The 27,673-nt window shown below is 39.7% G+C and overlaps 1 long non-coding RNA gene across 1 annotated transcript in view; it reads left to right on the top strand.

Moving 5' to 3' along the window:
- LOC118964841 overlaps positions 1-27,673 on the top strand; it is a 46,018-nt gene that overhangs the window by 408 nt on the left and 17,937 nt on the right. The gene's annotated exons all lie outside the window — the stretch shown is intronic.

The raw sequence follows: 27,673 nt of genomic DNA on the forward strand, positions 1-27,673 counted from the left end.
CTATAGCCTACAGTAATTGCTGCATTATTTTCCCGGATTTAGCCATATGTTCCCACGTTGTGGATCCTAACTGTATAGCCTAATTAATTTTAAGAAATTATGTAATAAGCTACCTTGATCCAATTGTCTACACACAATGTACACACAAATAGAGCTAAAAACTTGATTTACTTCATATCCCTGGTTTGTCCTTTCATAGAAAAACTTAAAACTACTGTAAATTCAACTTCAACATGAATTCAAATGGCATTGTACATTTAAACGTTTGTGAATACATACTAGCCTACTGTATACTTCTACTATGCCGTTTCATTAGAAGAAGCAACCTGTAACAATGTTACATCAAAGTACTGCGTTGACAGATGTCAGGTAAAATGTTTTGAGAAACTATGAGAGGAAATTACAGAGAGCACAATGGTAACCGAAAAACAAAATATATTCATCATTGTAGTAAGCATAATAGTTCATAAACTGTCATGGGTTTTCCTAATCTTGTAGAACAGCTCCTGTCCTGGGGTGAGCATGACAGCTCCATGGGTCCACAACCTGGTCTCAGTGCCTTTCGTATTATTCTGGTCGTAAATCCAAGACAATCCATTTAGTACGATACGCTATATATACAAAAGTATGTGGACATCCCCCAAATGAGGGGATTTGGCTTTTTCAGCCACACCCTTTGCTGACAGGTGTATAAATTTGAGCACACAGCCATGCAATCTCCATAGACAAACATTGGCAGTAGAATGAAGAGCTCAGGGACTTTCAATGTGGCATCGTCATAGGATACCGCCTTTCCAACAAGTCAGTTTGTCAAATTTATGCCCTGCTGTTGTTGTGAAGAGGAAACGTATATGAGCAACAACGGCTCAACCTCGAAATGGTAGGCCACACAAGCTCACAGAACGAGAGCCGATTATCTCGGTTGCAACACTCACTACCGAGTTCCAAACTGCCACTGGAAGCAACATCAACACAATAACTGTTCATCGAGACATTAATGAAATTAGTTTCCATGGCCGAGCAGCTGCACACAAGCCTAAGATCACCAAGCACAATGCCAAGCGTGCCACCATTGGACTCTGGAGCAGTCGAAACACCTTCTCTGGAGTGATGAATAACACTTCACCATCTGGCAGTCCTACGGACAATTCTGGGTTTGACGGATGCCAGGAGAATGCTACCTGCCCCAATGCATAGTGCCACCTGTAAAGTTTGTTGGAGGAGGAGTAATGATCTGGGGCTGTTTGTTTTTCATGGTTCGGACTAGGCCCCTTAGTTCCAGTGAAGGGAAATCTAAAGCTACAGCATGCAATGACATTATAGATTATTCTGTGCTTCCAACTTTGTGGCAACAGATTGGGGAAGGCCCTTTCCTGTTTCAGCATGACAATGCCCCTGTGCACAAAGCGAGGTCCATTCAGAAATGGTTTGTTGAGATCGGTGTGGAAGAACTTGCCTGGCCTGCACAGAGCCCTGGCCTCAACTCCTTCGAACACCTTTCGGATGAATTGGAACACCGACTGCGAGCCAGGCCTAATTGCCCAACATCAGTGCGCGACCTCACTAATGCTCTTATTGCTGACTGGAAGCCAGTCCCCACAGCAATGTTCCAACATCTAGTGGAAAGCCTTGCTAGAAGAGTGGAGGCTGTTATAGCAGCAAAGGGGGGACAAACTCCATATTAATACCCATGATTTTTTTATGAGATGTCCGATGAGCAGGTGTCCATATATTTTTGGTCATGTAGTGTATGGTATGTATTAATTTGTGGATGTCCATCATTTCGTATTATATGTTACAAATTGGCAAAATGTATGATATGTTATGAATTCTAGTTAGGTGGCTAACGTTAGCTAGCTGTCTAACGTTAGTTAGTCTTGGGGTTTGGGTTAGGGGTTGTGATTAAGTTTAGGAGTTAGGTTAAAGGGTTAAGGTCAGGGTTAGGGTTAGGAGAAGTGTTAGCTAAAAAGGTTAAGGTCAGGGTTAGGGAAGGGTTAGCTAAAAGGGTTAAGTAACGTCTGTCTTATGTAACCATACCAAATATCATATCAATTCGAGTTTTCCAAATTAACGTTTACTATGTTACCTCTAGTCTATGTTACCTCTAGGCTGGGCTTCAGGGCCTGTGGCCAAACAGCTACTCATTACAGCTACAGACCATAGAGCAGAAGCAGCTATGGTTTCTGTTGGCTGGAGAATGCATGGGGCTCATTATTAGGGGTCACTGTGAGTAGTGTATCATGATACAACTTTGTTACTTAGACATACTGTAAGGTTAATGAAATAATTGTTTTATTCTTTATATATTACAGAAATCAATAAGAGATAATTGAAAACATCCAATACAGCAGTATTACATGTTTTCTAGAAGAGTTGTCTCTTAGTGCTGTCTCCTAGCCTGTGATTGATTATTAAGCTCCCACATAAACTGTTTTAGTTAGGTGTAGCGTCAGGCAATGATGAACATGATGCCTCATCACAATTTCAATCAACAGAGCTTCTCACATTTCATGTCAAATCAAATCAAAGCTATTCACAGAAATGTTGCAACACATTTCATATAAAAATATATAGTCAATTTAACACTAAAAGTTGCAGTTTCTCCTCTTTTTATATTAGCATATTTTATGAAGACATTTGTGTTTACAAACAAAAATCAAGACTGAAATTTTGCTCTACATATTCTAATTGTTGACTGTCCCAGTGTCCACAGACATTAGCCAGCTTGTGAGTAATCAAAGCAGCCATCTAGCTGAACTGGGTGGAGCAGCAGTTATCCAGTATCTTTCCGTGAAAGGTTAGACAAATTCCATAAATAATTGTCCAGAGAAGTTTCGTTATAATGTATCTTTCCAATGGCATGGCACTGTGATTATCTCAGGGGGATAAGGTCAGTGGGGCCAATTAATATCTAATCAGCCTTGCTTGCAGTGTTTGTGTGGACACCATCAAGCTTACTGTGACAGTAAGGATGTGAGACTGTGAGGCATAATCAATGGCAACTGAAGACTGTCTGTGACAGTGAAAGTGTGTTTCTGGTTGCACCTCTTGTTTCTGTAGCCAGCAACTGCTGCAAGTGTCCCAAATGGCACCATTTCCCTATATAGTGCACTGCTTCTATTCAAAGGTAGTGCAGCATATAGGGAATATGGTTCCATTTGGGGGACACAGTCTGTGTAAAGAGGCCTTAGAGCCAGCTGATGACAGACTGACTATATGAAGGAATGGACGGTGTCTGTGTGGACTCTGCCATGTTAAGGGGGATAGCTACATTAAGTGAAGCACCGTGGCAAGATGAGCAGCAGAAAGCAAGTCTACATCCCAAATGGCACCATTTTCATTATTTAGTGCACTTCTTTTGTCCAGAACTCTCAAACGTAGTGCACTTTATATAGGGTTTATGGTGCCATTTGGGATCGCAGCCGAAGACTCGTAGTACTTGAGGCATGGATCCAGCTCCCATCTCGGAGGGATCAGAAGTGCTGCTCTGATGGTGCTGGGTGGCCGTCAAATGCTTAGCTAGTTCACTGAGCATCATGCTGATGCAGGGCTTGAATTTCATGTTTGTAAAAGAGGGAGGAATCGAAAAAGAAACGGCTGTATGTAGGCCCCTCTTCGTATTGCCGCCCATGATTTTGTCTGTCTCGCTTCCAGTGTTTACTCAAGATTTGAGATTTGAGTCTTGAGTGGCGGTGTGGCTAAGCTTCCCAAAGCTGTATCCCTAGATGCAAGATTTTGAATAGACCCCCCCCCCCCCCCCCCCCACACACACACACACACACACACACTTTTTCATCAAATCGACTTTTCATTAAGGTAGCAATTTTATTCCAATGTATATTTACTGCTGCACATTGCATTTTCTTTGAAAGATTATCCTTTTGGATGAACCTTTCAATTGAAGACCTTATTTTCAAACTTGTTGGCCTCGTGTTCTACCACAAGGTGTAACAAGGTGTGAGTCAACTGGCATTTCCTTTGTTCCCATAAAACGGATGGAAGTAATTTTCTGGGAGATGCTATAGTGTTGGAGACATCCCATAAAGGGTGCAAGTGTTTATGGCCTCATAAAGTTACTTTTTTTCTGCTGTTTGACATCAAAAGGGTGTTTGTTGATATCGTCTGACAGGCAATTAACAGTGTGCTAGTCCAAGACATTCCAATAGGGAGAATGATAATTAGATGTCCGTTTTGTTATCCACTGTAAATGTGACAGGAGGGCTCATAGTTGTCAAACGAGGGAATTGAGAGGCACGTGGATTTTTATTCTGTTCTTCTGATCATTTTACTTTTCATCAGGCAGTCTGAGATTCTGAATATATTTTCAATAAAACAAAAATTGTTGTCCAACATCATTGGTATGCTCAATGGATCATTTTACATCTCGAAAAGTTGACTTTTGACCACTTTCACCCACAATTCCCTAGTTGTAAAGTTCTCATCATGTCCTCCAGAGATCTTGCAGATCATGTGGCTCATGCTTATGGTAAAGACTGCTGCAGTTGATTCAGTCTTATTTTTATGACTGCATAATTCTGTCACAAGAGAATTTAGCTTGAGTGAGAAAAGTCATCTGCATCCGCTGGAACTTTGCACTAGATGAGGAAGAATATTTGGAAAATATCAGGAGTTGAGATAGTAAAATGGTGGCAAAATGTTCTCATTATTTTCTGTTAAAAATGAGTCTATCACCATAGAAGTGTCTTGTTGAACACGGGAGGCATTGCTGCATTTCTGCATTGATCTGAGTGCTATTGTCATGAGCGAAAGTTGTTCTGAAGCTTGTGCTCTTTTACCATTGTTGTAATGTGCTGTGAGTCACGGATGTGTTGTTATTTGTTCTACTGGCATCGTTGATGGCGTAGGGGGTACTGTAAGGAGAGAAGCTTGTTAAAAAAATATTGAGTGTGGAGGGAGAAATGAGAGGCAAGTCAATGAGTGGCAGGGAGGGCAGAAACAGTTAGTGACACTTTGGTGAGGAGTTGGGCTGTGAGATAGGGAGGGGATTGCGAGAGAGGGAGAAAGAGAGATAGCATGGCTACCGATTGCCATTGTTTACAGCAGTTTTTTGAGACAACCTAGATACCACATAACGTTCTGAGAACCAAATATTTCGTAGAGCTTGGTGAGTGTGGTTGTCCTATGGTTATTTTGTATACAGCTTTCCCACAACCTCTGGAAATGGTGCAGGATAGTTGGTTTGGCTTTGGAACATTCTCAGCACATTTAAAGAACATGACAAAATAACACTATTTTATTGGTATTTCATTACTTTAAAATAACATTTCCTTAAAGTTTCAACATGGTTACATTTAATAAATTATTTTGGTAATGTTCTAGGAACGTTCTCCAACTGGTTTGACATTGGGAATGTTCTCAAATAGTTAAGAAACAACGTTCTTTTGTGGGAATTTTAGTACTTCAGCATAACATTTTCTACATAATGATGTTCTTCAATTGTTCCGAGAATGTTAAGAAACAACATTCTTTTGTAGGAATTTCAGTACTTCAGCATAACGTTTCCTACAGGTTTCCTCATTGTTCTATTTAATGTAATGTTCTTATCATTATGAGAATGTTCCATAAAAACCACAAGAAAACATTAGTAATGTTCAAAGAACTTTCTAAGAATGTTTAAAAAAAACATACATTCTGTTCTCAGCGTCAACAAAACTCTTTATCTTCTATCTTGTTAAGTGTGTTCAGGTTTGTTGGCCACGCTCACTAATTGGCCACACCTGATCTTCTTAATGAGTGCATGCTTCCTTTGAAATGGGGTCTGTTTGAATAGACTAAACTGAACAGCTTTGCATGAGTTTAAAAAAACATGGCAAGTTAGCTCCATCCTGGTGGTGCAGTGGACTAATTCCATGGATAGACAACAGAAGATCATAGATTCAAATCTCTCTGTTGCCGGGCCAAAATAAAAATAATACATGTGTTTGCATGACAAATGCCTAAGCAAAGTAATTTCCATGTGTCCTATCTGTGCTTGGAGTTCAAAACAGTTAATCCAAAGTTATTGAAACGTCCAGTGAAAGTTAAGGGAGTTATCCAAAAACCTCCAAATAACCTTAACATTTCATTGAAAACATTCACACAATTTTGAAAAATTTCTCAGAAAGTTATTTAATTACCTTCAAATAATCTATAATTTCGGTTCTCAGAACTTTAATAAAACCTCACAGGAAAACTTTCAGGGGACCATAGTAAAAGGTTCTCAGAACCTCCCTGCAATCTAAAAATTAACGTTCCCAGAATATTTCATTTCGGTTCTCAGAACGTTTAAAAAACATTCAATTTTACTGGTCAGGAAACGTATGGCTTTCTTCCCAGAACCAATGAGAAACCTAAAACATAAGATACCACAACTTCCAAGGAACGAAATGTGCTAGCTGGGAATCATCTTCTCTTGTGTGAGTCTTGGAGCTCATTTAAACTGGTGGCAGCATGCAGTACAGAGCAACTCCCTCATGCTTCTCAGACAGACACAGACAGAAGAACAAGCAGAGAAAGATACTTCTTAAACATACAGCAGTACAACAGGCAGGTGAGTGTAGCTGCCTGTAGCTGGGCTATTTCAGGGTTTGCTATGTAAAGCTAGAGTATAATATTTGCTCTCTGCTACTAGCAACTTCGGATGATCACAATCTCTCTTTTCAGCATGCTGTTTTGTGTTGTTGTTAGAGGTAGACCTAGAGGCAAATCTCATGGTCTTTCTATGCCACTCTCTGTGCATCTTTCTCTCTATCTCTCACTGTCACTCTCCCTTCTGCCTCTCTCGGTCTCATTCTTGCTGTCACTGTCTGTCATTTTTGTACCTGCCTCTCTCTTCCTCCCTTTCTCCCATCGCTGCACTCCTCCTTGACAGTGAGTTGTCTCGCCTCGTGTACTCAGGATGTGTGGTCTGTTTGAATTAACCAATTTCAAGTGTGGGGGGAGTCAGTCAGGACCGCTGCATGTGGTTCGCCTGCCGTGTGGTGTGTGCTGTACAGTACGCTACATGTGTTGTATTTCTCCTACTTTTGCAGTGTATTGCCACACAGCACTTAATTTCAAGGCTTTCTAACAGTTACTACCTACCCCGCCACATTGGCAGCCTCACAACAAAGCTATGTCTCATTCTAACCATTTAGGGCTGGGCTGTATCCAGATTTTCATACTTTCTATACCATACAGGGGTATACAGTATTACCCAATGTGCACACAAGGGGCACTACCCCCCCCAGCCCCCCGCAAGATTTTTTAAATGTAAAAACAAAATGAATATCATACCGTCTGTATTTTCAAATACCACTGTATACGAAATAAACAGTATATCGCCCAAGCATATATTTGACATGCTGTTAAGCAGGGCTGGGGTCAATTCGTATTTTCTTAATTCAATTCAAAACAATGAATTAGAATGGAACTAGAATTGGCCACACCCCACAGGAAGCAGCATTTGATTTGAATGAAACATGAAAGTCTCATTCATTTGACAATTTTTTCATCAAAAAGATATGACACTTAATGCAAAGAATTAAAATATTAGTTTGATTATAACTCGTAGATTTCTGTCTTTTTCTTTGTCATGAGATTAGATTGTTTCCTTCCATACTGCAGCGTTTGATCTAATGCATTCTAGGAAATGTATTCTGATATTTAAAAACATGACTGGAATTATGAATAATTATGAATTATTATAGACAACCCACAAGATGATCTTTTTGTTTTTGAGTTTTATTAAATTTCACTGAATTGAATTCTATGTCCTTACCCTCATTCAAATTCAATTCAAATTCTGCTGACTGTGGGGTGTGGCCAATTCAAATTTAATTGAAATTCATTCAAATTAAAGAGCAATTTGTTCAATTCAGAATTGACCCCTGCTGTTAAATTTTTTTTTTAAGGAGAAGGTGCATGTCACTCCAAAACCACATGCACAGCTATAGCCTCATGTATAAAATTGCAGCTGCAGGGGGCACACAGTGCCATAGTCTCCTATTGTGACTCATACATAACATTATGGTGTGCTCAAGGTGTCAGTCTACACCCACTGGGCACACGAGTCAATTCAATGTCTATTTAATTTTGGTTCAACATAATTTTATTTAAATGACTTGGAAACAACGTTGATTTAACCAGTGTGTGCCCAGTGGGCAGTTGGGAGTGGAGCTGTCGAGATTACTCATAATTAAACAATGAATGCACTGTTGGCGTGTTTTAATGGCTGGAATGAATGATGTTTTGCATAGCATTATTGCATACTATTGTCTGTCTGCTCATTGTGATGAACTACCATGCCTGCAGGGGCTGGAAATTGCCAGGGACCTCACGATATGATATTATCACGATACGAAGGTGCCAATATGATATGTATTGCTATTCTCACAATTGTATTAGGGCTTAGGGCTGTCCCTGACAAAAAAAATGAAAATGTTTGGAACAATGTAAACAACACTAAATAAATAATAAATACCAGAGATGTGTAAAGTCTTTAATACAGCACAGCAAAGATTAAAAACTGCATAATTTGTTTATTCAACGTGGTTGCGTGAGGCTTGGTGCTCACGGAATCAGCAGGTTATTAAACAAACACTCAAAAACAGGCAACAGAAGCAGGATCTGTCTTATTTCTGTAGAGATATATGGTTTATTTATCAATCCAGGCACATTTAACAGTTAGGCTGTTGATTATACAGTAGACATAAATAAGTTGGGGTTTCCTCTCTCCTCACTTTTCTTAGACAATTAAGGCAAGGGCTGTTTTCTCTTCTAACTCCGCCGCATTGTTCTCAACACCAATATGCGGGTTAACTTTGCTATTATGCACATAGCAGCATGGTCTAGGAAATGGCGCCAGTTCGACAGCGCACCGATGTGTTTCAGAACCGCGGACAGCGACCACTATCCAACACGGGAGAAAGCGCATTTATTATAAAATAATATTACTTTTATTTGTGTTGCAACATTGTTCATATATAATATAACCATATACAATTTCAGTAGCACATCTTGGACTGTGCCATCCCCACGACCTCCACAATGGATCAGTCCATTCAGACAGGCTCGAATCAGACAGGTGTCTTGTACACCATGAATTGTTAATTACATTTTTTTTTTGCTACTGCTCGACTAAAGAAATCTTGGTCGAGCAAACAATTGACCAGTCGAGCAAACAAATGATGCCTTAATGGTGATTAGATACTGCAATTCTATTGCAAATTTGATGTTCCAAACATTTGTTCGATGCTAATGCAGAACGCCATAGGATGTTTTTGTGTTGGTTAAGGCCAGTCAGGTCTGGAGAGAACTAAGGGCTATATCTGTTCCTGGTTCTAAATTTCTTGAATGGGGCATGCTTATTAAGGAAGGCATTTAAATACAAAAAAACAGGCATCCTCTACTGATGGGATGAAGTCAATATCCTTCCGGGTCGATTAGAAAGGCCTGCTCGCTGAAGTGTTTCAGCAAGATTGTTTTAGAGAGTTGGATTTTTAAAAGTAGAAGTTCAAATTGTTTGGGTACAGACCTGGATAGTAGGACAGAAGTCTGCAGGCTATATCTGCAGTAGATTGCAACATCTCCCCCTTTGGTCGTATCTATCTGAAAATGTTGTAGTTAGGGATGGAGATTTCAATAAAGGTTAAATAAAAATATAATTATATAAGAAGAAAAATACCGGAGTTTTGGCGCAGGTACAGCAGACTAGCGCTACCTAACGCTAACTAGCAAAAAAATTGGTTGCGTTAGTTTGGACACACCTACTCATTCAAGGGTTTTTCTTTATTTTTACTATTTTCTACATTGTAGAATAATAGTGAAGACATCAAAACTATGAAAAAACATATGGAATCAATTTTCTTTTAAACAAATCAAAACATATTTTAGATTCTTCAAAGTAGCCACCCTTTGCCTTGATGACAGCTTTGCACACTCTTGGCATTCTCTCAACCAGCTTCACCTGGAATGATTTTCCAACAGTCTTTAAGGAGTTCCCACATATGCTGAGCACTTGTTGGCTGCTTTTCCTTCACTCTGCGGTCCAACTCATCCCAAACCATCTCAATTGGGTTGAGGTCGGATGATTGTGGAGGCCAGGTCGTCTGATGTGTGTGTGGGTCATTGTCCTTTTGAAAATCAAATGAGAGTCCAATTAAGCGCAAACCAGATGGGATGGCTTATCGCTGCAGAATTCTGCGCTAGTCATGCTGCGTGCCTTGAATTCTAAATAAATCACAGACGGTGTCACCAGCAAAGCACACCCACACCATCACACCTCATCCTCCATGCTTCACGGTGGGTACCATGAAATGCAGAGATCATCCGTTCACCTACTCTGTGTCTCACAACGACACGGCGGTTGGAATCAAACATCTTAAATTTGGACTCATCAGACCAAAAATACAGATTTCAACCAGCTTAATGTCCAATGCTCGTGCAAGTCTTTTCTTTATATTGGTGTCCTTTAGTAGTGGTTTCTTTGTAGCAATTCAACCATGAAAGCCTGATTCACGCAGTCTCCTCTGAATAGTTGATGTTGAGATTTATCTGTTACTTGAACTCTGTGAAAGATTTATTTGGGCTGTAATCTGAGGTGAATTAACTTATCCTCTGCAGCAGAGGTAACTCTGGGTCTTCCTTTCCTGTGGCTGTCCTCATGAGAGAAAGTTTCATCATAGCGCTTGATGGTTTTTGCAACTGCACTTGAAGAAACTTTCAAAGTTCTTGAAATTATCCGGATTAACCTGTTAGATCTCTAGGGGCGCTATTTCATTTTTGGATAAAAAACGTTCCCGTTTTAAGCGCAATATTTTGTCACGAAAAGATGCTCGACTATGCATATTCTTGACAGTTTTGGAAAGAAAACACTCTGAAGTTTCAGAATCTGCAAAGATTTTGTCTGTAAGTGCCCCAGAACTCATTCTACAGGCGAAACCAAGATGATGCATCAACCAGGAATTAGCAGAATTTCTGAAGCTCTGTTTTCCATTGTCTCCTTATATGGCTGTGATTGCGCAAGGAATGAGCCTACACTTTCTGTCGTTCGCCCAAGGTCTTAGCAGCATTGTGACGTATTTGTAGGCATATCATTGGAAGATTGACCATAAGAGACTACATTTTCCAAGTGTCCGCCTGGTGTCCTGCGTGGAATTCGGTGCGCAATTGCCAGCTGCTCGTACTTTTCCATTTGATATAGGGGAGAAACCATGTGTCCAAGAACGATGTATCAATGAAGAGATATGTGAAAAACACCTTGATGATTGATTCTAAACAACGTTTGCCATGTTTTCAGTCGATATTATGGAGTTAATTTGGAAAAAAGTTCGCGTTTTGAGGACTGAATTTTCAGATTTTTTTTGGTAGCCAAATGTGATGTATAAAACGGAGCTATTTCTAATACACAAAGAATCTTTTTGGAAAAACTGAGCATCTGCTATCTAACTGAGAGTATCCTCATTGAAAACATCAGAAGTTCTTCAAAGGTAAATTATTTTATTTGAAGGCTTTTATGTTTTTGTTGAAATGTTGCGTGCTGGATGCTAACGCTAATGCTAACGCTAAATGCTAACGCTAAATGCTAACGCTAAATGCTAACGCTAAATGCTAACGCTAGCTAGCTACTTTTACACAAATGATTGTTTTCCTATGGTTGAGAAGCATATTTTGAAAATCTGAGATGACAGTGTTGTTTACAAAAGGCTAAGCTTGAGAGATGGCATATTTATTTCATTTCATTTGCGATTTTCATGAATAGTTAACGTTGTGTTATGCTAATGAGCTTGCTGATAGATTTACACAATCCTGGATACAGGGGTTTTTTCATAGCTAAACGTGACGCAGAAAACGGAGCGATTTGTCCTAAACAAATAATCTTTCAGGAAAAACTGAACATTTGCTATCTGAGAGTCTCCTCATTGAAAACATCTGAAGTTCTTCAAAGGTAAATGATTTTATTTGAATGCTTTTCTGTTTTTTTGTGTAAATGTTGCCAGCTGAATGCTAATGCTAAATGCTATGTTAGCCATCAATACTGTTACACAAATGCTTGTTTTGCAATGGTTGAGAAGCATATTTTGAAAATCTGAGATGACAGTGTTGTTAACAAAAGGCTAAGCTTGAGAGCTAGCATATTTATTTCATTTCATTTGCGATTTTCATGAATAGTTAACGTTGCGTTATGGTAATGAGCTTGAGTCTGTATTCACGATCCCGGATCCGGGATGGGGAGATCAGAAAGGTTAACTGACCTTTATGTCTTAAAGTAATGATGGACTGTCTTTTATTTTTGCTTATTTGAGCTGTTCTTGCCATAATATGGACATGGTATTTTACCAAATAGGGTTATCTTCTGTATACCACCCCTACCTTGTCACAACACCACTGATTGGCTCCAACACTAAGAAGGAAAGAAATTCCACAAATTACACTTTTAACAAGGCATACCTGTTAATTGAAATGCATTCCAGGTGACTACCTCATGAAGCTGGTTGAGAGAATGCCAAGAGTGTGCAAAGCTGTCATCAAGGCAGAGGTTGGCTACTTTGAAAAATATCATATCAAATATATATTGATTTGTTGGACACTTTTCTTTTGGTTACTACATGATTCCATATGTGGTATTTCTTCACAATTATTCTACAATGTAGAAAATAGTAAAATAAAGAAAAACCCTTGAATGAGTAGGTGTGTCCAAACATTTGATTGGTGTGTGTGTTTGTATGTGTATGCTAAGAGGTGTAATGGCTCAGAATGGGACTAAGTGAAGCGTATGGGTGTCTGCCAAGGACTGGATGAACAGCTGATCTGCTTGGAGGTGCAGGAGATTTATGACCCACCAGAACAAAGCGGTGTCTGCCGTGGAACTATAAACCATAAATCACACAGAACTGGGTCAGACCGGGTCAGCAGCTCCTCTCATCTGTGTGTGTGGCTTGTACCTGTGTGTGTGTTTTAAGTGTTTTTAATGCTTTCCTCTGAAAATTGATCTCCCTGTCTCTGATGTTTGTTGACATACACTACCGTTCAAAAGTTTGGGGTCACTTAGAAATGTCCTTGTTTTTTAAATATAATTTTTTTTGTCCATTAAAATAACAACATAAAATTGATCAGAAATGCAGTGTAGACATTGTTAATTTGTAAATTACTATTTTAGCTGGAAACGGCAGATTTTTTTTATTGGGATAGGTGTACAGAGGCCTGTTATCAGCAACCATAACTCCTGTTTTCCAATGGCACATTGTGTTGGGTTAGCTAATCCAAGTTTATAATTTTAAAAGGCTAATTGATCATTAAAAAACCATTTTGCAATTATGTTAGCACAGCTGAGAACTGTTGTTCTGATTAAAGAAGCAATAAAACTGGCCTTCTTTAGACTAGTTGAGCATCAGCATTTGTGGGTTCGATTACAGGCTCAAAATGTCCAGAAACTTGTCAGCCAATTCTTGTTCTGAGAAATGAAGGCTATTCCATGCAAGAAATTGCCAAGAAACTGAAGATCTCGTACAACGCTGTGTACTACTCCCTTCACATAACAGCGCAAACTGTCTCTAATCAGAATAGAAATAGGAGTGGGAGGCCCCGTTGCACAACTGAGCAAGAGGTGTCTAGTTTGAGAAACCGACGCCTCAAAAGTCCTCAACTGGCAGCTTCATTAAATAGTACCCGCAAAACACCAGTTTCAACGTCAACAGTGGAGGCGACTGCGGGATGCTGGAACACAGGAGTGATTGTTGCTGATAATGGGCCTCTGTACGCTCATGTAGATATTCCATAAAAAATCTGCCGTTTTCAGGTACAGTAGTCATTTACAACATTAACAATGTCTACAATTCTGAACAATTTCATGTTATTTTAATTGTCCAAAAATGTGGTTTTCTTTCAAAAACATTTTTCAGTGACCCCAAACTTTTGAATGGTAGTGTAGATTCCAGTGGTTTCTCGAGTGGCTTCTGTATTTTCCATGGGAAGATTTGAGCTTTTGTGTGTATTACGGACATATACGATGCTGTGTTCCATGTGGATCACAGTGGTTCATGTTCCTTTAATTAATATTGTAACCTTGCTTTCCTGAAGTCTTTGCTCTCTAGATGTATTCTGTGTAATAATTGCAAAATGTTTAGGTGTCAATCAAAGCTGATTATTTATTATCTTGTTCTAAAGCCAAAATGTCACTGGCTTTTTTTATTACCTCAAACTATTTTCTGCTAATTCTATTATTAACCTTCATTCATCCAGCCTTTATCGAGGCTTTCCACTGACATGAAGCATGTATTTTGATATAGACTGTAATATCTTAATGGCAAATTATCTTTTAGGTTTAGTGTAAGGTTGTAATTGAACTAGCAAAGTATTTGCCTGTCTGTGTCTTTCAATGCTATGGTGGTTGGTTTAATACGGTCAATACGTCTGCTGTGCCTATGGGGATCAAGGCTAAAGGTGAAACATGGATTTCTTGCTTCTACACCTGCATTGCTTGCTGTTTGGGGTTTTAGGCTGGGTTTCTGTACAGCACTTTGAGATATCAGCTGATGTACGAAGGGCTATATAAATAAATTTGATTTGATTTGATTTATGCAAAGGAATTGAGGGCGATCATGCCATTGACATGCTTTCATTTTACTTTAATATACAGAACTAAAAAAAATCTAAATCCCTTATTGACTTGTTATACAACATTTCAGAGACACACACGTCAAGGCAAAGTAGCCTAAAATGGGTATCCAGGGCAATTCATTTCTAGAGTTTGTGTAATTTCAGGAACCTATTTCAGTAAGTAATTTAAAAAAAGCTGGGATGAATATAGAGATAAATAATCTGTGTCAGGAATAGGAAGTGGGGAGAGAAAAAGATGGATCTTAATTTAGTTTGTAGTGTTGCTCAAAGAGGCATTGAGTCGCTGCTGGAAATCAAACAATTGCAAATGCCTACCTGTGTTTAGGAATGGAACTTATATTGTCAAATTGATCTCCAATGTCGAGCACATGTGAGATGGCACAGTTGAGCAAAATTAAACATCTTTGAGCAAGCGAACACTGAGTCGAGAGCACAGAGGATTGGTCCCGCAAGCAGAGGATGAGTGCTACAAGAGCACAGACCAGTCGAGAGATCAGAGGATGTGTTCCGCGAGCAGACAAGCCAAACTTGAGAGCTTGCAGGCGTGACTTTGGGCGAGCAGAACATTATTGCTGCAGATCAAAAAGAAAATGTCTGAATCCAAAAATATTGAGCCGTAAGCAAAGAAACATGGTTCAAGCATGTAAAATGTATTTAAGGCATTGTTCTCCAAAAATAATCACATGGCTTTGTCCAGTTTTTTCTCTCTCTAGTCTTTGCACCTTCGGGTTTCAATTATCAATTGTTTTGATTGGATTTCAGGTTGGTGTGGTTGGGCTTAGAGGCAGGTGTTTTTCTAGAAACCTTAGATTGGTCACTTTCACTGGAGTGATGGACGAATGAACAAGTACTTTCCCTTGGCCAGTCCAGTGTTGTGTGATTGGTCTGCATGACGTCTTCTTTGGTGCATGACGTCAAACAAATGTGCTTCAGAGCCGTCGGCTTAGCTAGCTACATACTCTCATTGGCTAGCTAGCATTCTGTTTTGTAAGATATGTTTGTATATTGTGTTAGATTTGTTGTTTTATAAAAGTAAATAAACATGTTCAGCCAACTAGCCGGCTTGAACAGTAAGCACCAAACGACTTGGGAAAACCAGCTTCAACTTGATATATAAGTTAAATATCTACTAATCCTTTAGTGGACTCTACTTGCTGAACTTAGCTAGATAGCTAATTACTTGTTAGCCAGCAAAGTTTTTCTGTATGACGAAAAGCAAACAGTCAGCTCTAGCTAGGTAACACAATTTTCTTAACTTTTCCACAAAGTGTATGTTATGTGTTTGCTTGATATGAGGGAGTTAAACCTCAATGCATTAAACACTAGGTCCTGGATATAATTTCATATAGCTAAATATAATTACTCCATTGTTGGGAACAACATGTGGGTACACACATAATAATGACATAACAATGATAACATTGAAATAAAGGAAGGACTACTGGGCTAAATTAAATGAAGGCAGGATCCAATATTTGCGGTATTTATTCCTCCCAAGGGCACTCACAGCATATGGGGATTTTGAATTATATAGAGACATGAAGGGGAAAACCTGCTACATCAATACAATACATAACCAGTGCCAAATAATATAATGTAAACTGAAATGTATCTGATTAACCAGCTAAACGCAGGTTAACATGTCATCATGGTACACACAGAATTCAAAGGAGGACTGAAAACAAAGCAACATCATGCATTCACCAAACATTTAACAGAGGAAAACATATTTGTTTTATCGTAATTATCTGATTGGGAACTACCATTGTCTATCAAATTACATTTGGCATTGGACGTTTTATTGAGTACAGGCAGTAATACAGGAATCAAATCGCATAGGAAGTCTCATCGGATCAGATGTTAGCCATCTGTGGAAAGAGCACAAGTAGAACAAAGATAGAAGTGCAACCAGATAACAAATGTATCATTCAACATAAGATTCCACCTAAAACAATGACACTGTACCGCTTGCCTGATGGTAGGAGGGCAAACAGGAATTTGAAGCTGGGCACATGCTCCACCTCAATGCCATCAATGAGAACTGGGGCGTGGCTGCAGCTTTTAGACTTCCTGTAATCCACAATGAGCTCCTTGGTTTTCTTTGCATTGAGGACCAGGTTGTTGTCGGTGCACCATGCAGCCAGGTGCTTGACCTCCTCTCTGTAGGCTGACTCGTCATTGTCACTGATCAGGCCTACCATGTAGTGTTGCCTGCGAACTTAACGATCGTGTTGGAACCGTGTACAGGAACGCAGTCGTAAGTGAAGAGGGAGTACAGGAGGGGGCTCAGCACACAGCCCTGTGGCACACCGGTGTTCAGGTTCAGGGTTGAGGAGGTGAGGTGACAGACTGGGGTCTGTTGGATAAGAAGTCCAAAGTCCAGTTACAGAGAGAGGGGCTGATCCCTAGGTCATGGAGTTTGGTGACCAGCTTAGAGGGAATGCCCATATTGAATGCTGAGCTAAAGTCTATGAATAGCATTCTCACATAGGTGTTGGTTTTGTCCAGGTGGGTCAGGGCAGAGTGTAAAGCTGTGGAGATGGCGTCCTCTGTAGACCTGTTCGGTCGGTAGGCAAACTGGTGGGGATCCAGTGTTGGAGAGAGGCAGGACTTAAGGTAGGCCAAAAGCAGTCTTTTGTGGGGGTGAGTGCAACAGATCGGAAGTCATTCAGGCTTGATGCGGTCGACTACTTCGGCACTGGCGCAATGGTTAGGCATTAGGGTTATCAGTGTGGTTAAGGTTAGGTTTAAAATCAGGTTTAAAATTGTATGAATTTATGACTTTGTGGCTCTGCCAGCTAGTGACCACTTTGCACAGTTGGCTCTAGTACATAAGTAATCTCCATAAATGCCAACCTGCATCTGTGGAGGGGGTCTTCACTACGTTCTGGCTGTTTTCCAGACAGCGGTAACACTGGAACGTGTCCCAGGCACTGTTGTTGTCAAGGTCACCTCCCTCAGAACCTGTTCTCCTAGTTCTGACAGTGGGGCATCAGCCCAATCTATAGAGAGGACAGAAAGATAAAGAAGATGGAATTTGATTTTGTATGAGTCGATGAGTGTGTATGGGATCTGGACATCTCTGAGTAAAGAGTAGAGGGGCAAGCTCAGTCTAGTCCATCCCTGCCTTGAAACACTGGTCTAGAGAGTACCACATATCTGAGGAGACAAGAGAGAGAGGGATGTCACAGAACATTGCACTAAATCACACACAGCGAAAGTGTGTGCAAAAAAACCCACGAGCATAACATACAGAGCGTGCACGGACTCAAAGTAGACTCATATACACAAAATGGATATCCTGCACTACACCAGGGTCACGTTAGCTTTCAAAAGTCTGCATTTTCAAAATGTAGACACTCACAAAAATCTGTGTTTTAATACACTGAACCAAAATATAAACGCAACATGTAAAGTGTTGGTCCCATGTTTCATGAGCTGAAAAAAAAGATCACAGACATTTTCCATACGCGCAAAAATTCTCAAAAATGTTTTTACGTTTGCATTCCTGTTAGTGAGCGTTTTTTCTTTACCAAGCTAATCCATCCACCTGACAAGTGTGGCATATCAAGACACTGATTAAACATCATTACACAAGTTCACCTTGTGCTGGGGACAACAAAAGGCCACTCTAAAACCTGCAGTTGGAATGCTGACCACAGGAATGTCCACCAGATAATTGAATGTTAATTTCTCAACCAAATGTTGTTTCAGAGAATTTGTCAGTATGTACAACCGGCCTAACAACCACAGACCATGTGTGGGTGAGCGGTTTGCTGATGTCAACGTTGTGAACAGTGCCCCATGGTGGCGGTGGGGTTATGTTATAGGCAGGCATAAGCTATGAACAATGAACACAAATGCACTTTATCTATGGCAATTTGAATGCCTAGAGATACCGGAATGAGATCCTGAGGCCCGTTGTCGTGCCTTATCATTCGGAAACATAAGGTGATGGCAGTGGATGAATGGCACGACATCGGGCCTCAGGATCTCATTCCGGTATCTCTGTGCATTCAAATTGCCATATATAAAGTGCCCCATGTCACAAGGATCGGTTCACAATTCCTGAAAGTTGAAAATGTCCATTTGCCTGCTTACTCACTAGACATGTCACCCATTGAGCATGTTTGGGATGCTCTGGATTGATGTATACGACAGCGTGTCCAGTTCCCGCCAATATACAGCAACTTCGCACAACCATCAAAGAGGAGTGGGACAACATTCCACAAGCCACAATCAACAGCCAAATCAACTCTGTGCGAAGGTGATGTGTCACACTGCATTAGGCAAATGGTGGTCACACCAGATACTGACTGGTTCACACCAGATACTGACTGATCCACACCCTACCTTTTTTTAAGGCATCATATCTGTATTCACAGTAATGTGAAATCCATAGATAGGGCCTAATTAATTAATTTAATTTGACTGATTTCCTTATATCAACTGTAAGTTAATACAATCTTTGAAATTGTTGCATGTTGGTTTATATTTTTATTCAGTATAGCTGAAACACACTTTTCCAAGCAGCAGCAGCGCTAGCTCCAGCTCAAGTGAAACCGTGGAAGAAAGAAAGTAGACAGGTCAAAATATCCTCAATTTCATGAAACACTTCGGTTTCACCTCAACACCGCCTGAGCCAATGCTCTCAAATAATAGCATGAAACCAGCTCATTTACAACCGCACCTCAATACCAAGCATCTTTCCTGTGTGGGTAAGACAGCAGAGTTTTTCTATTGAAAGCTGTCAGAATTTAAGGGAAGTAATGAGAAATTAAAGAAAGTGACACAGTCAACCAAATCATTCGATGCTTCATTTGCTGTGTTGCTACTTGCGGCTAAGTCAAAAAGCCATTCATAAAGAAGGTTAACCCCGACATTGACTTTATCTTGTCCAGGCAGACCTCTGTATCACTGACTGTTTGTAAGGCTCTGTGATAGGACTGAGTATCAGCAACTACTGCTTCACACCGATGTCAGTTGGCTATCCAGAGGGAAAACACTACAAAGGTGTTTTGAGCTGTGTGCCGAAGTAAGGGATTTTATGTCTGAGCACTCACACTCCTTGTGGATGTGTTCGAGGACACAGACTGTGAAGCCTGCCTTGCCTTTCTTGCTGATGTGTTCAGCAAACTGCACAACCAGAATCTAACTCTGCAAGGTAAAGACACACATTCTAAACATGTATGACAAAGTGTGTGGATTTATGAAGAAGATCAAACTCTGGGGGAGGAAATGTGAAGCTGGGGATATAAGTGGTTTCCTGCAGCAGCACCTACCTTTCTACAGCTGATGTTGTAAGAGCTCCTATGGTGAAAATAGTAAGCTCACATTTATCCGAACTCAACAGTGAGTTACAACTCCTACTTCCATGGCATTGAAAACAAGTCTGCCAAACTTGACTAGGTATATATTTTTTATCCACGATTGACAGTACCAACAACAACACACAGAGGAGTTAGTGCAAAAGGGGTCAATGCAGATAGTCTGGGTAGCTTGGTTGGTTAACTAACTATTTAGCATTCTTGGAGGTAGATGCTGTTCAGGGTCCTGTTGGTTCCAGACTTGGTGCATGGGTGCCGCTTGCCATGCGGTAGCAGAGAGAACAGTCTGACTTGGGTGGCTGGAGTCTTTAACAATTTTTAGGGCCTCCTCTGATACCGCCTGGTACAGTGCCTTGCGAAAGTATTCGGCCCCCTTAAACTTTGCGACCTTTTGCCACATTTCAGGCTTCAAACATAAAGATATAAAACAGTCTTTTTTTGTGAAGAATCAACAACAAGTGGGACACAATCATGAAGTGGAACGACATTTATTGGATATTTCTAACTTTTTTAACAAATCAAAAACTGAAAAATTGGGTATGCAAAATTATTCAGCCCCTTTACTTTCAGTGCAGCAAACTCTCTCCAGAAGTTCAGTGAGGATCTCTGAATGATCCAATGTTGACCTAAATGACTAATGATGATAAATACAATCCAGCTGTGTGTAATCAAGTCTCCGTATAAATGCACCTGCACTGTGATAGTCTCAGAGGTCCGTCAAAAGCGCAGAGAGCATCATGAAGAACAAGGAACACACCAGGCAGGTCCGAGATACTGTTGTGAAGAAGTTTAAAGCCGGATTTGGATACAAAAAGATTTCCCAAGCTTTAAACATCCCAAGGAGCACTGTGCAAGCGATAATATTGAAATGGAAGGAGTATCAGACCACTGCAAATCTACCAAGACCTGGCTGTAGAGTTCATACAAGGAGAAGACTGATCAGAGATGCAGCCAAGAGGCCCATGATCACTCTGGATGAACTGCAGAGATCTACAGCTGAGGTGGGAGACTCTGTCCATAGGACAACAATCAGTCGTATATTGCACAAATCTGGCCTTTATGGAAGAGTGGCAAGAAGAAAGCCATTTCTTAAAGATATCCATAAAAAGTGTTGTTTAAAGTTTGCCACAAGCCACCTGGGAGACACACCAAACATGTGGAAGAAGGTGCTCTGGTCAGATGAAACCAAAATGGAACTTTTTGGCAACAATGCAAAACGTTATGTTTGGCGTAAAAGCAACACAGCTTAACACACCATCCCCACTGTCAAACATGGTGGTGGCAGCATCATGGTTTGGGCCTGCTTTTCTTCAGCAGGGACAGGGAAGATGGTTAAAATTGATGGGAAGATGGATGGAGCCAAATACAGGACCATTCTGGAAGAAAACCTGATGGAGTCTGCAAAAGACCTGAGACTGGGATGGAGATTTGTCTTCCAACAAGACAATGATCCAAAACATAAAGCAAAATCTACAATGGAATGGTTCAAAAATAAACATATCCAGGTGTTAGAATGGCCAAGTCAAAGTCCAGACCTGAATCCAATCGAGAATCTGTGGAAAGAACTGAAAACTGCTGTTCACAAATGCTCTCCATCCAACCTCACTGAGCTCGAGCTGTTTTTCAAGGAGGAATGGGAAAAAATTTCAGTCTCTCGATGTGCAAAACTGATAGAGACATACCCCAAGCGACTTACAGCTGTAATCGCAGCAAAAGGTGGCGCTACAAAGTATTAACTTAAGGGGGCTGAATAATTTTGCACGCCCAATTTTTCAGTTTTTGATTTGTTAAAAAAGTTTGAAATATCCAATAAATGTCGTTCCACTTCATGATTGTGTCCCACTTATTGTTGATTCTTCACAAAAAAATACAGTTTTATATCTTTATGTTTGAAGCCTGAAATGTGGCAAAAGGTCGCAAAGTTCAAGGGGGCCGAATACTTTCGCAAGGCACTGTATAGAGGTCCTGGATGGCAGGGAGCTCGGCCCCAGTGATGTACTGTCATAGTTCTGGTGTGACGTGGAGAAGGAATATCCTAATTTGGGTTTTACATGCACTGAATGAACTGCTGCCCTTTGGATCTTCATACTTCATAACATTTTCATTCATGACCCTTATCAAGACCAAGCACAGGAACAGACTCGACATTGAGAAAAGGCTGATCACTGCTGTTGCCAAACTTCCCCCAAGACTGACAGAGCTTATGAGTGAGAGAGCGAGTCAAGTTTCTCATTGATTGGTGAGTTATAATGTTTCATAAATATAGGTTACATGTATTGGGCAGTGGTGTAAAGTACTCAAGTAAAAATACTTTAAAGTACTACTTGAGTAGTTTTTTGGGGTATCTGTACTTTACTATTGATATTTTTGACAACTTTAAGTTTTATTCCACTACATTCCGAAAGAAAATAATGTACTTTTTACTCCATTAATTTTCCCTGACACCCAAAAGTTCTCGTTACACTTATCAAGAGAACATCCATGCCCATCCCTTCTGCCTCTGACTTGGCAGACTCACTAAACACAAATGCTTCATTTGTAAATTATGTCTGTGTTGGAGTGTGCCCCTAACTATCTGTAAAAAAAACTAAAACATTTTGCCATCTGGTTTGCCTAATATAAGGAATTTGAAATGATTTGTACTTTTACTTTTGATACTATATATTTGAAATTACATTTACTTTTGATACTAAAGTATATTTAAAATGAAATACTTTTAGACTTTAACTCAAGTAGTATTTTACTGGTTGACTTTCACTTTTACTTGTGTCATTTTCTGTTAATGTATCTTGACTTTTTATGACAAGTGGGTACTGTATGTGTATGAAATGTAATCTTTGTTTTTGTATAATTTGTCTTGACTCTTGAAGAAGTGAACAAATCCTATAAAAAAATATTCAACACAAGTATTATTATAGTAGTACATTATAATTATTAACAGTTCAATGACAGACATAAATAAATAATATTGATATTAAACCTAATTTTGTCCAATTTACAACTAATCTAGGAATCACATACTTCAGGCAGGCCAAAGGGTTTTAGAGGTACAGTACCCACTGGTATAGATGTCTGGCTATTGGGCCTATGTTATGAGGCCCTGTTGGTTGCTTGCTTGCTTCAATGCATTGCGAATTTGTCCATCTGTCTTTGTCAAGACTAAACATACAAAAAAAAGTACATATTACTTTGGAAAACATCTATGAATTGTGACTATAGCATCATTCTTACTTTTGCACATCAAGCCACCTTATTCATCTTTTATTTTCACACGTCTTTATAGAAAAACATGTTTGTGCTCTCTTGTGTGTTGAAAAAGGCTCCATAATTCATAGTTTCTTTCAATACTCTAAAAGCAAAAACCCCAGTGAGAGTGAAAAAGCAACAATGACCTTTAACGTTTACACTGTATGAAAAGAGTGTGTACTGAATGGTTAGCTAGCTACTGAATCCAGAGCAGCATTATTCCCCTGGCTGCCTTATGTGGTTGTTTACATGAGGATTATGTACACTTCAGAGTCACTAAGTAGCTGTATGCTGGGTATTTAGTGGTGGCTACCGCATTCAAAATGGCCTTATCAAGTCCCTATAGGGTCAGTTATTATTAGTGGTTTACCGGTATATTCTTGGCTTGTGCTATGGTGTTAGTTATAGCCTGTTTGTAGGTCGCTCTGCTCAAGACTCTGTCTCCCGCCCGTGTCATTCTGAGGGAAGCTTTGCATTTCTCCTGTCGATGCCAGCAATTCATCATTGCTAAGCAGCTGTTCCAAGTAAAATGACTGCTATTAAAGCTATAATCAGCTGTTGAAACAATAACAAAGTGTACTTACTGCCCCTGTTTTGTGTGTGGATACTTTGTTTGTTTACATTTACTTTGTTTACAAGCATTGGAGTAAAACAAGCTTTTGGGTTCTGATGGGATACGACAGTTGAACTGAGCTCATGAGGCATTTATTTACAAGTTATATTCTTCAAGAATCAATGGGTACATATCATTAATTTACAAGTCCAAAGATGGATGTAGCAACTGCAGATTGCCACATTAAATTAATTATTATTTTATAATGCACATCATGTTGTTGTTTATGGTTGCTTTTACTGCTCTCTGAATGAGAATGACAGTAAAAATGTAGTGTACATGCTTCAACATATGTCTACTAATTACCGCCTAAGGTTAGCGGATTCATTGTTTCTCAGATGATTCGTGTCTAAAAGGGATGTCTACTCTCTTTGTCTCTCTGACTGAATTCTGCAGTAGATACATTTTACCTTTGTCACAGTCAGACACTAATATGATCATATTCCACATAAAGTGCCTTCAGAAAGTATTCATACACCATTACTTATTCTACATTTTGTTGTCAAAGTGGGATTAAAATGGATGTAATTGTACTTTTTTTGTCAACAATATACACAAAATACTCTAATATAATAGTGGAAGAAAATGTCTAACATTTGTCCAAAATAATATGAAAAATAAAACACTAATATCTTGATTAGATAAGTATTCAACCCCCGTGTCAATACATGTTAGAATAACCTTTGAAAGCGATTACAGCTGTGAGTCTTTCTGTGTAAATCTCTAAGAGCTTTCCACACCTGGATTGTGTAACATTTGCCCATTATTCTTTTCAAAATTCTTCAATCTGTCAAATTGGTTGTTGATCATTTCTAGACTGGCATTTTCAGTTCTTGCCATGGATTTTCAATCAGATTTAAGTCAAAACTGTAACTTGGCCACTCAGGAACATTCACTGTCTTCTTGGTAAGCAACTCCAGTTTAGATTTTGCCTTGTGTTTGAGGTTATTGTCCTGCTGAAAGGTGAATTCATCTCCCAGTGTCTTGTGGAAAGCAGACTGAATCAGGTTTCCCCCAGGAGAATGCCTGTTTCTACAGTTGAAGTCGGAAGTTTACATACACTTATGCTGAAGTCATTAAATCTCATTTTTTAACCACTCCACAAATTTCTTGTTGACAAACTATAGTTTTGGCAAGTTGGTTAGGACATCTACTTTGTGCATGACACAAGTTGTTTTTCCAAAAGTTGTTTACAGACAGATTATTTCACTTATAATTCACTGTATCACAATTACAGTGGGTCAGGAATTTACATGACTGTGCCTTTAAACAGCTTGGAAAATGGCAGAAAATAATGTCATGCTTTTAGAAGCTTCTGATGGGCTAATTATCATCATTTTAGTCAATCGGAGGTGTATCTGTGGATGTATTTCAAGGCCTACCTTCAAACTCAGTGCCTCTTTGCTTGACTTCATGGGAAAGCAAAGGACCATTTGAAGATGCTGGAGGAAACTGGTACAAAAGTATCTATATGCACAGTAAAACAAGTCCTATATCGACTTAACCTGAAAGGCCGCTCAGCAAGGAAGAAGCCACTGCTCCAAAACCGACATATAAAAGTCAGACTACGGTTTGCAACTGCACATGGGGACAAAGATCATACTTTTTGGAGAAATATCCTCTGGTCGTCCATAATGCCCATCGTTATGTTTGGAGGAAAAATGGGGAGCTTGCAAGCCGAAGAACACCATCCAAACCGTGAAGCACGGGGGTGGCAGCATCATGTTGTGGGGGTGCTTTGCTGCAGGAGGGACTGGTGCACTTCACAAAATAGATGGCTTCATGAGGAAGGGAAATTCTGTGGATATATTGAAGCAATATCTCAAGACATCTGTTAAAGCTTGGTCGCAAATGGGTCTTCCAAATAAATGGACAATGACCCCAAGCATACTTCCAAAGTTGTGACAAAATGGCTTAAGGACAACAAAGTCAAGGTAAAACAAAAAAGCCCTGACCTCAATCCTATAGAACATTTGTGGGCAGAACTGAAAAAGTGTGTGCGAGCAAGGAGGCCTACAAACCTGACTCAGTTATACCAGCTCTGTCAGGAGGAATGGGCCAAAATTCATCCAGCTTATTGTGGGAAGCTTACTGAAGGCTACCCAAAACGTTTGACATAAGTTAAACAATTTAAAGGCATTGCTACCAAATACTAATTGAGTATGTAAACGTCTGACCCACTGGGAATGTGATGAAATAAATAAAAGCTGAAATAAATCATTCTCTCTACTATTATTCTGACATTTCACATTTTTAAAATAAAGTTGTGATCCTAACTGACCTAAGACAGGGAATTTTTTACTAGGATTAAATGTCGGGAATTGTGAAACTGAGTTTAAATGTATTGGGCTAAGGTTTATGTAAACGTCCGACTTCAACTGTAGATTGAGATGTTGATCAATTAGATTTAAACCAAATATGACCCTATTATCCACATTAAAATGATGTGGTCTGCCAAGTGAGTCGACTGTGGCCACTAGTTCTTCCAATTATACCCCGCTTTGAGTGGCTCTGTTCTTTCTGTGTAGGCTATTTATAAGGCTGTGCTCTTGAGTCTCATACTGTACAGTACCACCTGCTGTATTTTTATTTTGTTAGTGCTGGGGCCTCTCCCTGATACTCTATGGTCTCAGTTTTACCATAACCTTTTAAAGCTTTATAAAGGGCTTAACCAGTTGCATCTCTAGGGGCGCTATTTCATTTTTGGATAAACGTTCCCGTTTTAAGCGCGATATTTTGTCACGAAAAGATGCTCGACTATGCATATTCTTGACAGTTTTGGAAAGAAAACACTCTGAAGTTTCAGAATCTGCAAAGATTTTGTCTGTAAGTGCCCCAGAACTCATTCTACAGGCGAAACCAAGATGATACGTCAAACAGGAAATGAGCAGAATTTCTGAAGCTCTGTTTTCTAATGTCTCCTTATATGGCTGTGAATGCGACAGGAATAAGCTTAGACCTTCTGCCGTTTCCCCAAGATGTCGGCAGCATTGTGACGTATTTGTAGGCATATCATTGGAAGATTGGCCATAAGAGACTACATTTTCCAGGGGTCCGCCCGGTGTCCTTTGTCTAAATTTGTGCGTAATCTTCAGGTGCGGGCATTTTCTCCTGGGATTCAGGAGAGAAAGCACACTTCCATGAACGATATATCATCGGAGAGATATGTGAAAAACACCTTGAGGATTGATTCTAAACAACGTTTGCCATGTTTTCAGTCGATATTATGGAGTTAATTTGGAAAAAAGTTCGCGTTTTGAGGACTGAATTTTCGTTTTTTTTTGGTAGCCAAATGTGATGTACAAAACGGAGCTATTTCTAATACACAAATAATCTTTTTGGAAGAACTGAGCATCTGCTATCTAACTGAGAGTCTCCTCATTGAAAACATCAGAAGTTCTTCAAAGGTAAATTATTTTATTTGAAGGCTTTTATGTTTTTGTTGAAATGTTGCGTGCTGGATGCTAATGCTAACGCTAAATGCTACGCTAGCTACTTTTACACAAATGATTGTTTTCCTATGGTTGAGAAGCATATTTTGAAAATCTGAGATGACAGTGTTGTTTACAAAAGGCTAAGCTTGAGAGATGGCATATTTATTTCATTTTATTTGATTTTCATGAATAGTTAACGTTGCGTTATGGTAATGAGCTTGAGTCTGTATTCACGATCCCGGATCCGGGATGGGGAGATCAGAAAGGTTAATTAACTACATTGTACACTGTAACTTAGATTTTTATGACAAGGCGAGACCCAAATGCAGAAACAGGAGGCAGATGATTGGAATCTTACAATGTTTATTAATCCAAAGGGGTAGGCAAAGGAATGGTTGAGGACAGGCAAAAAGGTCAAAACCAGATCAGAGTCCAGGAGGTGGCAGACAGGCTTG

This window comes from Oncorhynchus mykiss, chromosome 1 (assembly GCF_013265735.2).
Source record: "Oncorhynchus mykiss isolate Arlee chromosome 1, USDA_OmykA_1.1, whole genome shotgun sequence".
NCBI classification, from domain to species: Eukaryota; Metazoa; Chordata; class Actinopteri; order Salmoniformes; family Salmonidae; genus Oncorhynchus; species Oncorhynchus mykiss.